The 13219-nt window shown below is 41.9% G+C and overlaps 2 protein-coding genes across 2 annotated transcripts in view; both read left to right on the plus strand.

The window, feature by feature from the left end:
- LOC311087311 (uncharacterized protein) overlaps positions 1-13219 on the plus strand; it is a 595635-nt gene that overhangs the window by 202007 nt on the left and 380409 nt on the right. The gene's annotated exons all lie outside the window — the stretch shown is intronic.
- Positions 1-13219, plus strand: part of LOC311087319 (protein NLRC3-like) — a 143318-nt gene that overhangs the window by 97430 nt on the left and 32669 nt on the right. The gene's annotated exons all lie outside the window — the stretch shown is intronic.

A 13219-nucleotide genomic window follows, 5' to 3' on the forward strand; every position in this document is an offset into this window, starting at 1 on the left:
AGTAAGAGCTTCGTTGTGCAGTGTAACAGCGTCATTGATTTCATAACGAGTTTTGGCAAGTGTCCATATAAACTCGCGCTGTGTGATTGATTGACAGCTTGGACGATTGTAAAGGGATTGTTCTTTGATCGCTTTCTGTATATTAATCATAGTTTAAGTAAGATTATTTTCATCCTACTAAGAGAAACGATGTTAAGTTGATCGCTACTTCCATATTAAATCACTACTTACCGCTTGCTGGAATATAGTTGAAATTGCGCCCTTCGTCAGTATGAAACGCTGAGAGAAGCCTGTTTGATATTATCCCAGGTTAGAAAAACAGTCCGTGGTGAAATGGACAGAGCAAACTAACAACTTCGAATTAAACTTTTGCGGTATCTGATTATAGATAAACATCAACCGTCTGTTGACATTTCGCCATCAATACGCCTGTGTTCCTGTGGGCGGAGCTTAGTCTAAACACGGTTCTGGTGATGTCACTAATGCAGGTAGTAGAGGGGTGTAGTCCAATCCAGCCGTTTTTTGTAGTCAACTTCTGTTAAATAAAATATCTCGCTTGGCATTGAACTTTGAGCGTTATAATTTTACAGATATTATTTATACTCTAACAACAACATTACACACTAAATAAACTTTGAAACATGGAATCGCATGCAACGCATGCTTTAAGCTTGTTTTTGTATGTTTTTTTTAGGAAGACGAGCTAAAGGGTCAGGCCCTGTCACAGTAAAACATTCCAGAAAATAATGAAAATGTTTAAAATCCAAAACATGTCTAAAAAGGTTACTGAAATTCCTTGCTTGCATGTTAACAGTTTTTATGCTAGCATGCTAGCAGGCTGAGTAATGGCAGTTTAAAATGGCCATGTAAAATGGAAATGTACTTTTCTGGTAGAATGTCCCTAATAATAATAATAATACAAAAATACTAATAATAATTTAATACATAAATTGGAAATGCTCATTTTGATATTTTGATAGCTGATGCTTGTTTTGACAATATCTCTGGATACATGATATCGTCTATTGGCGCTACCCGGCACATATTTTACACGTATAGTGTGAGCAGTGAAGTCGCAGCTCGACGTTCGGACGTTCGTATAGTGAGAGCACATAAATCCTGAGCTAAGCTTTGGCTTTACATCGCATGCGATCTACTCGTTCAGTGTGAGTAGGTAGCCTAACCTTGCTGAATTTACACAGTATGCCCACCTGAACTCAACAGCCTAGAACAGTTCTCCTCAGCGTGTGTAATGTGTGTAATGTCTGCACAGAGGAGACGGGCGGCTGCTTCAAGATCTTGCCTTTGGAGAAAACTGCTGATTTTATACTCCAAAAATATAAATATCCCTCCTTAAAAATAAAGATTACCCCAGAAAGAATTGCATTGCTAGCCCACCCCAACACTTACACACAATTATAATGATGCATGCTGACCAATACTTAATTATATTACTTTTATAACTGAAAATTATATATTTTAGTAAAACAAACAAAATGTCATTTGTTTTGTCATATGACATAGATATGCATGAATACACACTAAATAAATGCAGTGAACACATCTCAATTTTCAGCCTAGCAATGAATTAATGCATAAATTAATGAAATAATAATATTGTATTTACTGACAATAAGAAACATGAATAAATGAGTAAAAGAATGAATAAAAATAACCAAATGTCAATAACAATAAACAAATGCACATATAAGTCAACAATACACCAAACAAAGCTTTATTCAAACTTATTGTTCTAACAATCACATATTTAAGTCAAGTCATCTTCATTTATATAGCTCTTTTAACAATGTAGATTGTTTCAAAGCAGCTTTACAGAGATAAGCGTATAATTTACCGTAACAGAGATTGTTCCCTTACGAGAGGTTCTCTCGTATTGCATAAGTTGCTTACGCTTCGGGAAAGTTCTCTTTCTTCGAGATCTGAAGTGTCGTGGAAATTACTTTCACAACTTTAAATAATAACTGGAAGACAGCTGGAAATTTCAAAAGTTATAAAGATCTTTATTTCTTGCAAGAAATTGGCTGTTCACACATCAGTCAGAGTCTGATATGAGAAGCGCCCCGACTTCTCCTTTTTGCCCAGCTTATATACTCTTCACACATCCTGGTCTGTCTCAAAAGATCGCCTTGGTTTACCTTAAAAGGCGAACGTCTTTGTTCAAGACCTCTTCTAACATAAATTCTATCTAGACAGAACAATATCACGTCTGCAAAAGTTTCCTGTTTTTAGCTGCAGCTTTTTCACACATTTTGCTTATCTCTATTTTTATCAAAGCTGCGCACATACTTTTCACACTTGAAGTATACAATAGGTCACTTTGAGTACTCATAGACTCTTTGCTACCCAGAACATTTTGTTCCTGCAAGCTTATATGATTATATTTTTTTAAATGCTTATGAGTAAAAATAAATGTTCAACGTTAACACAATTTGCACACATCTGAAAGTACATCTAAATGTAAAATATCCATTACAGAAGCCAAAAAATTATCCTTAATTTTGCATTTATTGTCAACGCAGTGCAGCGGCAGGCAGACCAAAGCAAGCTGTACAGTATAAGCGCACTCATTGGCTGCCAGGCGGCAACTGCTTAAGCCTACCAGTGAGCCCGACGTGACGTCACACCCAATGAGGGCGCCCTCCACACCCTTCTAACCGTCAAGATGGGTGTGGCCAGTGTGTATATAACGAGGGCTCACAGGCTGAAACTCTGATTTTCTTGTCTTCAGCGAAGCTCTTTGCATCGCTGGATCTTGAGAAGCCGCCGCCGTCGAAACCAGCGACCAGCAAGCTTAGGACAGCGCCTGAGGAAGCCGGCCACCTTCGCCGCCTTCAGCCATCCGTGCCTGCTACGCTATCCGGCGACATATCCTTTTTATTGCTTATTTCTGCTGTGTGTGAGAGCCGCTCAACCGCCTGCTCTCGCCCGTGCCACCACCGTTTCAGGGGACGAGGCGGATGAGTCTGACGGACGCACTGCTGACAGCTGCTCCATCCTGGCGTCTGACAGTGAGGACTGGTCCATTCCGCCCCCCGACGCCGCCCTCGCGCGTCGCGCCTCACGCTGTATGTTCCCCGTCCAAAGCCACCGGGACACCGCGTGTAAAACGGCCAGTTATCGCTGTGTGCGATCCGCCGTATCTAAGCACAGAGCACGTTATCGCACGCTGCGTCTGCCCCTCCGTTTCGAGCTCTCGAGCCCGCGATGCGCGGCGATCAGAGCCCGGAGGCCATCCTGCCCCCACACGCACACGCAGAAGCGTGGGAAGCTATCCCAGGTGCATCAGAATGGGTGCTAAACACAGTAAAACAGGGCTATACTCTGCAGTTCGTTCGCCGCCCCCCGCGCTTTCAGGCGCGTACCGAGACGAGAGTGAATGGAGAAGTAGCACATCTACTTCGAGCAGAAATAGCGACACTTCTGTGCAAAGGGGCAATAGAACCGGTTCCCCCTTCTATGAGCGAGTCGGGCTTTTACAGCCGTTATTTCCTCGTTCCCAAGAAGGACGGAGCTCTCAGACCGATTTTGGATCTGAGATATTTGAACAAAGCTCTCATGAGAAGACCGTTCAAAATGCTCACAACCAGGCAGATCCTCGCGCAAATTCGCCCGAGGGACTGGTTTATCTCTCTCGATCTAAAAGACGCATACTTTCAGATCCAGATAATACCCCGTCACAGGCCATTCTTGAGATTCGCCTTCGACGGTCAGGTATATCAATACAGCGTCCTACCGTTCGGCCTGTCTCTAGCACCCCGTACATTCACAAAGTGCATGGACACGGCTCTCGCTCCTCTGAGAGGTCGGGGAATGCGAATTTTGAATTATTTGGACCATTGGCTGATCCTAGCATAGTCAGAGGCCGAGCTCATCGCTCACAGAACAGTGCTCCTCAGCCACCTGGAAAGCCTGGGGCTTATGGTCAACTGGACCAAGATTAGTGCCCAGTCATTCAACCTCCTTTCTGGGTTTGGATCTGGACTCTGTGGCAATGACGGCCCATCTGTCGACACAGCGCGCGCGTTGCATTCGACGCCTGGCCGCTTCCTTCCGACCGGGCAGCACCGCTCCTCTCAAGACATTTCAGAGGATGCTGGGTTGTATGGCGTCAGCTGCAGCAGTGCTTCAGCTGGGTCTATTGTGTATGCGCCCGCTACAACGCTGGTTGAACGCCCGAGTGCCTCACAGAGCCTGGGCTTCCGGCGGCATTCAAATCAGAGTGACTCAGAGCTGCGTTTCAGCACTGAAGCCCTGGTTAGCGGCCGACTGGTACCAGCGGGGAGTGACAATGGGAGCCGTCTCGCACCGCAAAGTTATCTCGACGGACGCTTCCACCTCAGGTTGGGGCGCTCTTTTCGAGGGCAAGCCGGCCTTTGGCCTGTGGTCGGACCAAGAGAAATGCCTCCACATAAATTGTTTGGAGATGATAGCGGTCGAGAACGCGCTCAAGCGCTTTCTCCCATTCATTCGGGATCACCATGTGTTAGTCCGCTCGGACAACATGTCCGTGGTATCCTATGTGAACCGACAGGGCGGTGTCAGATCCAAGAGCCTGTGCAAACTGACAGAACGCCTTCTCGTGTGGGCTCACCGCTCATTGCGCTCGCTGAGAGGGCCACCTGAATGTGGGCCCAGACAGACTGTCCAGGGACATCATTCCCCCGGGAGATTGGTCCCTGCATCCTCAGACAGTCCAGCTCCTCTGGCGCCTATTCGGCAGGGAGGAGGTCGACCTCTTTACGTCGAAAGACAACGCTCACTGCCCGATATTTTTCTCGAAAAGCGAGGACGCGCTGTCCCAGACCTGGCCCAGCCTCCCGCTGTACGCTTTTCCCCCAATCTCCCTGTTACCACAGGTTTTAACAAGGATCAGGGAAACACAGCACCCAGTGCTCCTTATAGCCCCACGCTGGGAGAACCAGATTTGGTACCCAGAGCTGGTGAGGCTGTCGCACTCACCCCCATGGCCGATCCCGGTGAGAAAGGATCTCCTCTCTCAAGCCGGTGGGTCAATCTGGCATCCCCATCCGGAGCGATGGTCTCTGCATGCATGGGTAATCAACAGATACCCGTTGACCTGCCAGAAGGAGTCGTAAACACGGATCACGCAGTCTAGAGCTCCCTCTTAGAGACGGCTCTATGCGTCTAAGTGGTCTGTGTTCTCTAAATGGTGCGCTACTAAGAGCTTTGATCCACGCACATGTGGGGTTCCGCAAGTGCTCTCCTTCCTACAGGAGCTGTTGGAAAAGGGCAGGTCCCCTTCCACGCTCAAAGTGTATGTGGCGGCTATTGCAGCGTTCGCTGAGACGACGCGCAGCCGGGCAATCGGAAGGAATGAGCTTATTATCTGTTTCCTCAGAGGAGCCAGGCGGATTAATCCCCCGTGGCCCCCCTCGGTTCCTATTTGGGATCTGTCCTTGGTCCTGGAGGCCCTGAAGGCTTTTCCTTTTGAACCGCTTGAATCTGTGGATCCTAAGTACCTTTCGCTCAAAACCGTTTTTCTGATAGCTCTGTCTTCAGTAAAACGCGTGGGGGATCTGCGCGCGCTTTCTATTAGCCCTGCATGTCTTGAGTTCGGACCGAATGACTCTAAAGTCATTCTCAGACTGAGACACGGGTATATTCCTAAAGCGATTGGTACCCCCTTTAGGGCACAAATCATCTCTCTCTCGGCTCTGCCAATATCCGATAACGGGGACAGTGATAACCTCCTATGCCCTGTAAGGGCGCTGAGTTCAAAGTTCAAGTTCAAAGACCCGCAGAGCGCGAGTCCATCTCCGGCACGAGAACCAGCGCTGATCCGGTGGATGTTGGATAACAGACTGGTTGATTACACTTGAATTAGGCTACCTGAATGTTTAAATGTTTCATTTTTACTTCTAAAATGTTTGTTAAATGAGTTTAAATGTAGGCGATGTTGTATACATGTTAAAACACTGTAAAATATGCTGTATTGCTGTAACTTACTCATCGACGACAAAGGCCAATGTCATGTATACTGGTGGTTGTATGGAATACTATTTTACAAAGGTTTAGAGTAAATAAAAAAGTTAATATACTCATAAATAAAAATGGTTAATATTACTCAGACATATTGTTTTTTAAATGTTAAATTATTTCTACTAAATTTTATTTGTTAATGTACCAGATGCAGTTACTCAGATTTACTTAATTTTTTTACTAGCATTTACTCAATTCATACAGTATATTTCATTGATTTCACAGCTTTACAATTTACTAAATTTTTTTGAGAAATTACATTTTGAAAAATGTTTCACCAAAAAAACTGAGTAAATCATAGTTTTTTTTAGAGTGTACTTGTTAATCCCTGATTAGTTAATCTTCCTCCACCTGTGTCTAGTTAGTTTCCTCATTTCATCCTGTGTATTTATACTCTGTTAGTCAGTCCCTTGTCGGTTCTCGTTAATGTTAGACGTGGTTGTGTCTGTCCTGCCTGAGTTTAATCAGTAAAAGACTGTGTTACCCCTCATCTTCGTCTTGTGCCTTCAACTACCACCCAGATGTTACTGTTTTATTACTGTTTGTAACAAATTACTTCTGTTATATTAATATAGGGCATATAAATTTTAATTTGCAGTTTAATACATTGGTTATGCAAATACATTTTATTTCAACATATTTCAGTCGATTTCACTCATCTCAGTATAGCAATATAGTTTGGGGAAAGCCAAACTATTCAATGTGTACATGTAAAAATAGCATGTCTACTAATGTAAGTGCATGTAGTAAACAAAAGCGCATAAAATGCGGTTTACAGACACTGTTTCATATCGCGAATAAAGAACTTACTGTTCACAATCCTCAGCTGGATCCGATGCTCCTCGAAATTAAACTGAAACCAGCACTTCTTCTGAGGTAAATTATTCCAGGATTATTATCATTATTATTACACTATTATTATCCCTCACAGCGTCCCAAGCCGACGTAAAGTACATAAATCTGGTTTGACTTGATGCGTTTCATCGAGTTGATGTGGGAGTTGACTCTGTTTGCATGGATTCTCCGTAGGCGTGTTCACATTAGCAGATAATGAGCCGACATGAGAAAGACGGACATCCCTCTCTTTTCATACAGATCACATAAACATAGAGTGTTTTCGTTCTGAATTAGATCATTTTAAAGTAGTTACATTTTAAACACTTAAATGTTTATAAGGATATATTGCTCATGTCTGTGTGACAAGTATTCGTTGAGTCTTGTTTCAGTTTAGAGACTTGCTCCAGAAAAAAAGTTCACAGAGACGGAGAGGCAGAAAGGACACCCTGTTTGTTTTCTTTATTTTACAAAAGCACAATATTTTGTTTTTGTTTTGACCTTTTACAGTTTGGGTTAGAGTTACAGTTTGGTTTACAGTTGGCTTTTATCTGTATGACCATAAACAGCGGAATATTGTAAGTCTATTTTGCTACTATGTGAAGAAAATCCAGCAAAACGCGTTGGCACATTTGTCGACCCCAAAGGGTTAAACTAATGCTCACATAATCTTGGTTGCATTATTTTGAACACTTGTTGAACCATATATCCGACTGATATAAAGTTTTAAATGAACTGCAAAAGTCTTAAAGTCAAAAGCCAACCATATTGTCATGGTCGTATCTAGCAGAGAGAGTGAAGTAGAATACTTATTTTGCACAATAACAACCACAGAAACCACAGAAGGAAATAACTTCAGCACGCTAAGAAACAGGCATGATGAATAATCAAAAACCCTGGAGACCAATACAACACAGGATGTAAACACAGGAAGTGGCAATGAAAACACAACTATCAAAATAAGAGTCCAAACAGAACATAAACACATGAGAAACGTGACACATATAGCTCACGTTAAGACTATGACAAACAAATCTGATGAATCCTGCTGTAAATGCAATGAACAATTGAAAAATCAAGTCCAGTTGAACCATCTTGCTGGCAAATGTACCACACTAACTGAACTCTATTGCATGATTGTCATTAGTAATGAATGGAGCCACATTTGAAATGGTTGCTTTTGTTACAGGCTCAATCGTGTCCACCATCACATTTTTCTTGCTCACTGTCACGTTTCTGAAGCGTGGTGCAGGCAGAAGGCAGGACGAAGAAGATCTGGGGGGTATTCCAGAAAGCTTGGTTAACTTACCATTTGGTAAATCATAACCTCTGGGTGGATTTACCCCAAACCCGCATACCATGAGTATGTCGGTTCCAAAACACCTTAGAAGAGTTAGTTTAATCAACCTCCTACTGGTTAACCAGAGTTAATGCGCGCGCACGGTGAGTACATAAAGACATTTTCAATGGATCACCGATTTCAGGAGTAAAAAAAAAAAGCGAGCTACATACTTAGGTGAAACTGAGTTGGAGGTTTTAATGCTTGCTTATGAAGAGTATAAGCCCATTATAACAAAAAAAAAAAAAGCAATACTGCTGCATCAGCAAAAGAAAGAGAGTTGGCTTGGCAAAAAATAACGGACAGAGTAAATGCTCGAGTTTATAAAATTATAAATGGGCTATTTTCCCCTTTCATTGTGACGCAAAAATTCTTTGGGGCATGTAGTAAAAATAGACAAGTATTTACTTGTAACAAGTTATTCATGTTATTCCACTCGTTATTCCAAGTCCAAGCTTAATCCACTCATTATTTCAGCTTCAAAAGTCCACTTGATGTCACGGTGACAGATGACAAATGCAACTTTGCACATGTAACTTACATTCTGCTCTGACTCGAGTTAACTCGCATAATAACTTTGACTGTTTGCCCTTTTGAACTATAATAACGATTGCTCGTTCAGTGCCATGGCCGCTGACGTTATTTATTTGCTATCATCTCCATCTCTGCTCTGCATCAAGTCCTAATCTGACCACTAAAACTTTAAGATTAAACAAGACGGTTGTTCATTTATTTGGTAAAATCTAAAGCGCGGCTTGGCGGTCCCTCACTGAAGCTGGTAACATGGTTGCCATAGAAACATGACACGCGCTTGAGACTGCACATGCGCGCTATAGCTTGATCAACCTAAGATATTCTTTTTAACGCAATTTATTTTGAGTGTCCTAATTTTACAAGTTGCAAGTTACAAAAAACCATAAGCAGTGTCTAATCACGACTGGGTTTTCTCCGAGTCTGATCTGATGACTCCGATCGCACGGGTATTACACACAATGTTAAACAGACCCGGGACCCGAAGTAATAGATTCGGACCCGACCCGGACCCGGCTGATCATTTAAAATATAGACCCGAACCCGTACGGGTCCCGGGTCGACGGGTCTCGGGTTCACTGTGAAGACCTCTAGTGTAATCCTTCTGGAGCCAGAAGAAGTGTGAGCCAAGTCAAAATGAAACACAAAAACATTCTCCAGCAAGGTAATATTTTCTAAACTTGTTACTGACGCCATGTAATTTAGTTTTCTATGTAGCCAATAGAAAGAAGGCTGAGGCCCGTAAAACAGGTGGGGGTCCACCTCCACCTTCCCTCACCCCAGCTGAGGAGCTGGCACTGTACCTTAATAAAGGGCGACCTGTGGTCGATGGGATTCCAGGGGCAGTTCGTCAGACTCAGTTACCAAGACAAGTGGCTTAGTAAAATGTAGGTGTACCATATTAATACTTATGATTTATTGATGTTTTCACTGTTTTTGTCAGTGTTTTAATAAAGAAAATCATCAACACTGTCACCATTTTAAAAAGGTATTTTGAATGCATTTTACAGTCATTGATTCACTTGTGCAGTATGCATGCTGCTTTGACTGCATATGCTGTATACTGTAATCTTATTACTATAGTACTCTTAGATGTTCCTAATGTCCTTCTTTATTAGTTGTATTTGTTTAAGAATATACATTGAGTATTGCATATGCATGATTATCTTATTGGTTTAATTATCTTGCAGTTGCTGATGGCCACATTGTATTATTGGATCCTCCTGCAACACCACACTCTGTCACAGTTGTAAGTGCTTATTGTCTTTAGGTTTCTGTTTGCTAGACCAAGCATCCTTCTTTATTTTCACCGTAGGATGACGATGAAGAGACCACTTCTGCTGTGACAGAAACAGAAAATGTGGGGAGGCCCATAGAGGTATGATGCATAGAATGCATTCCCCCTTTTTTACAAGAGAATAAATAAATTGTAATTGTCATTTTACAGGATATGGCAGGAGATTTTAATACAGATGAGGGTCCATCTACCTCCACACAGAATCTTAGCAGTGTAAGAAATGTTCAAATATTTTAATATTTGGTCTGTATTTGTATTATAGACTTTATCAGTCATGTTTAATTATTCTTTCTTTCTAGTTGCCTGACAAATAGCTGTATATGGTCCACCTTCAAAAGCAAATCAGAAAAAGTGACATGGAGATGGACCTTATACAGCTTCAAATGGAGGAGAAAAGGCTTAACCTAAAAAAGGCCAGACTTGAAATTGAATTGCTGGAGCACCAGCTTACGGTGGGAAAAAGTATGTGAACATTAATCTGTCATATGTTGAAAGAAATCTAAAGCAATAAATACAAATGTCTTTTGTTACAGGAAATAAAGAAACCATGAACAACACTTGACTGTTAACTGTTTTAATTAAAGTGATTTTGGCAAATCATGTCTCGTACCACCCTGCCATCTCTGTGGTCTACTGGGTTCACTGGGGGTTCCTCTTGGCCATCTTCATCAAGAGAAGGGGGGGAGGGGGAGGGGGGAGGGGGGAGGGGGGAGGGGGGAGGGGGGGGCGCCCCTCTCACCTCTCACCTCTCACCTCTCAGCTCTCAGTGTGGCAATGTTGTGAAGAACAACACAAGCAGCTGTGATGTCACATGACCTTTCTGGGCTGACCCTGAGCCCACGCAGGCACTGAAACCTTGCCTTCAGGATGCCTATGGTCCATGTTCTGCTGTGGGCCAGGTTGAATTGTGCCTGTGGTCCAGGCTCAGGTTCAGGGTAGGGTGTCATCATATAGGGCAGACAAGGGTACCCTCTGTCCCCCAGCAAGTAACCATTGAAGTGTCCTATAAAGTTAGTTATTAAAGTGTATAATTGCGTAAAAAAACATTGTGTACGGCAAAACATACCCTGTTGAAATTTGTGGCACAGTGATGACTCCCTAAACATTCTGGCATCATGTACAGACCCTGGCCATTTGGCTTCAACATTAGTGATGAGGTGGGTTGCATCACATATTACCTAGTTAGTGGGGACCAGTAATGAGGGTGATTTAATGGTTTAAACACCCAAACATTTAGCACCCAAAAAATCTACTGTCACCTGCACATTGATGCTATGGATTGATTTCCTATTAACATAGGAAGGACTGAAGGAGCTTTAATGGGAATGTGGGTTCCATCAATGCACCCAATCACATTTGGGAACCCTGAAATTGAAAGTTATATAATTAGAAACATTTAAAATTATTGTGACTGTATACAGTATGGATAGATTAAGTAGTGCTATGTAACTAAAATGGTCTGTCATAGAATATCATAGAATGGACAAACCCGCCACTCTGTGGAATTCCTCTTTAATGACCCTCAGTGGTTTATGGCCAGGGAACTGCACAAAAGTGTGTAGGAACCGTTTGAGTGCAATGCATACTGTACGAACAGCCCTACACACAGTTGCCTTTCCCACATGCTCTGCATCGCCTATTGTATACAAAAAACTCCCCATCACAAAATGTGCTCCGTGTTAAGCGCTAATCTGCGATGTGTCACGTTTGCTATGTATGGTTTCAAAATCTTCGTTAAATAAATAAACGATTCTTTTGAAAAATGGTAGCGCTCCTGCAAATATTCATTTGGATACGAAAACACATTGATACATGGTCGTATCACCCTCTCACGGCGGAAAAGATTTCATATTATATGTGCTTCCACATCCACTGGATCGTCTTCAAAAGGGCACGCCATGCTCCATCACCTCTCTGAAACAAACTAACCCTGGAACATAACCTGCTCCGGAGCAGGTTAAGTTCAGAGAGTGAGTTGCTATGACTACTAACATACCCTGAAAGTTACCTCCGTTTTTGGAACCGAAAGTTGAGGTTATCCGCTTACTTACTTTTAAACATACCCGGGTATGTCACATAACCTGCTTTCTGGAATACCCCCTAGTTCAAACAGACTTTATTAATACAAGGAAAACCTAAACCAAGCTCAGAACTAACCTTAACGAGAACCAACAAGAAACACAGGCAGATATATATGGGGGAGAAAACAAAGAGCACTAATTAGGTAACAGCTGAAAACAATGACTGATCAAATTGGAAGCTATGGTGACAAATAAAAGAGATAACTCAGACGATGGTGAAATCAGAAAATACAGTCCAAACACAATAAACTGTTACACCCACAGATCAGTCTCTCTAAACCACAACAGCCTCACAACATCTTCATGACCAGACCAACATCATCCATGAGAATCTGATCGTAAAAGACAAACTGATGCTCTCTCATCAGACAGACTTACCACTTTCTTTTAAAAAGCAGGGTAAAAGACCACCGAAACAAACTTGAAAGTTTGTTTTTTCAATATTTATAATTTATTCACGGCTTCATACAGTTCTTCTAACCAACTTTCATCTTGGTATGTCAGTTTATTTAAAATGATACAAAAAGTTTATTTCAAGTTTATTTCAGTTTATTTAAAACTGTACCATCATACCAAAATGCACTAAAACTATGGGAGTAAAATCATGCCAAATGTTTTTGAAACAAAAAAGCTTGTTGAATTGCACATATTGAAAAAATATGCATTGCATTAACGTGCTTGAATTTTAATGCATTGTATTTTTAGGGCTTGCATATTTATGGGCTGAAATTCAACATGGTTGTATATTTAAGCTGTGAATATTTAAATTCAAAACATTTCACACATTTTCATTATTAAAAATTCAATCATCCATATTCACCTTTCAGATATCACTTAATATTAATTCTGTTTAAAAATACAACCTATAATATTCGACAGGCAATTTTCGGTCCATTTTATTCAGCTTTACAAATTCACTTCTACAAATTCAGTGATTCATATTTGACAGAAAATTCAACATTTCACATCCGGTAATTGCAGGAAAAGTAGTGTCGATGCATAATCTTCTTCTGCTGTTAGTCGGCTGACCAGTAGGTGGTGCAAACGCGTGTTGATGAAGACCAGAGCATCAGTCCCCAGACAGCAACATGGTTTCGGCCCAGATCCGGCCCAAAT

The sequence above is a fragment of the Abramis brama genome (genome assembly GCF_963993115.1).
Source record: "Abramis brama genome assembly, chromosome: 7".
NCBI classification, from domain to species: domain Eukaryota; kingdom Metazoa; phylum Chordata; class Actinopteri; order Cypriniformes; family Leuciscidae; genus Abramis; species Abramis brama.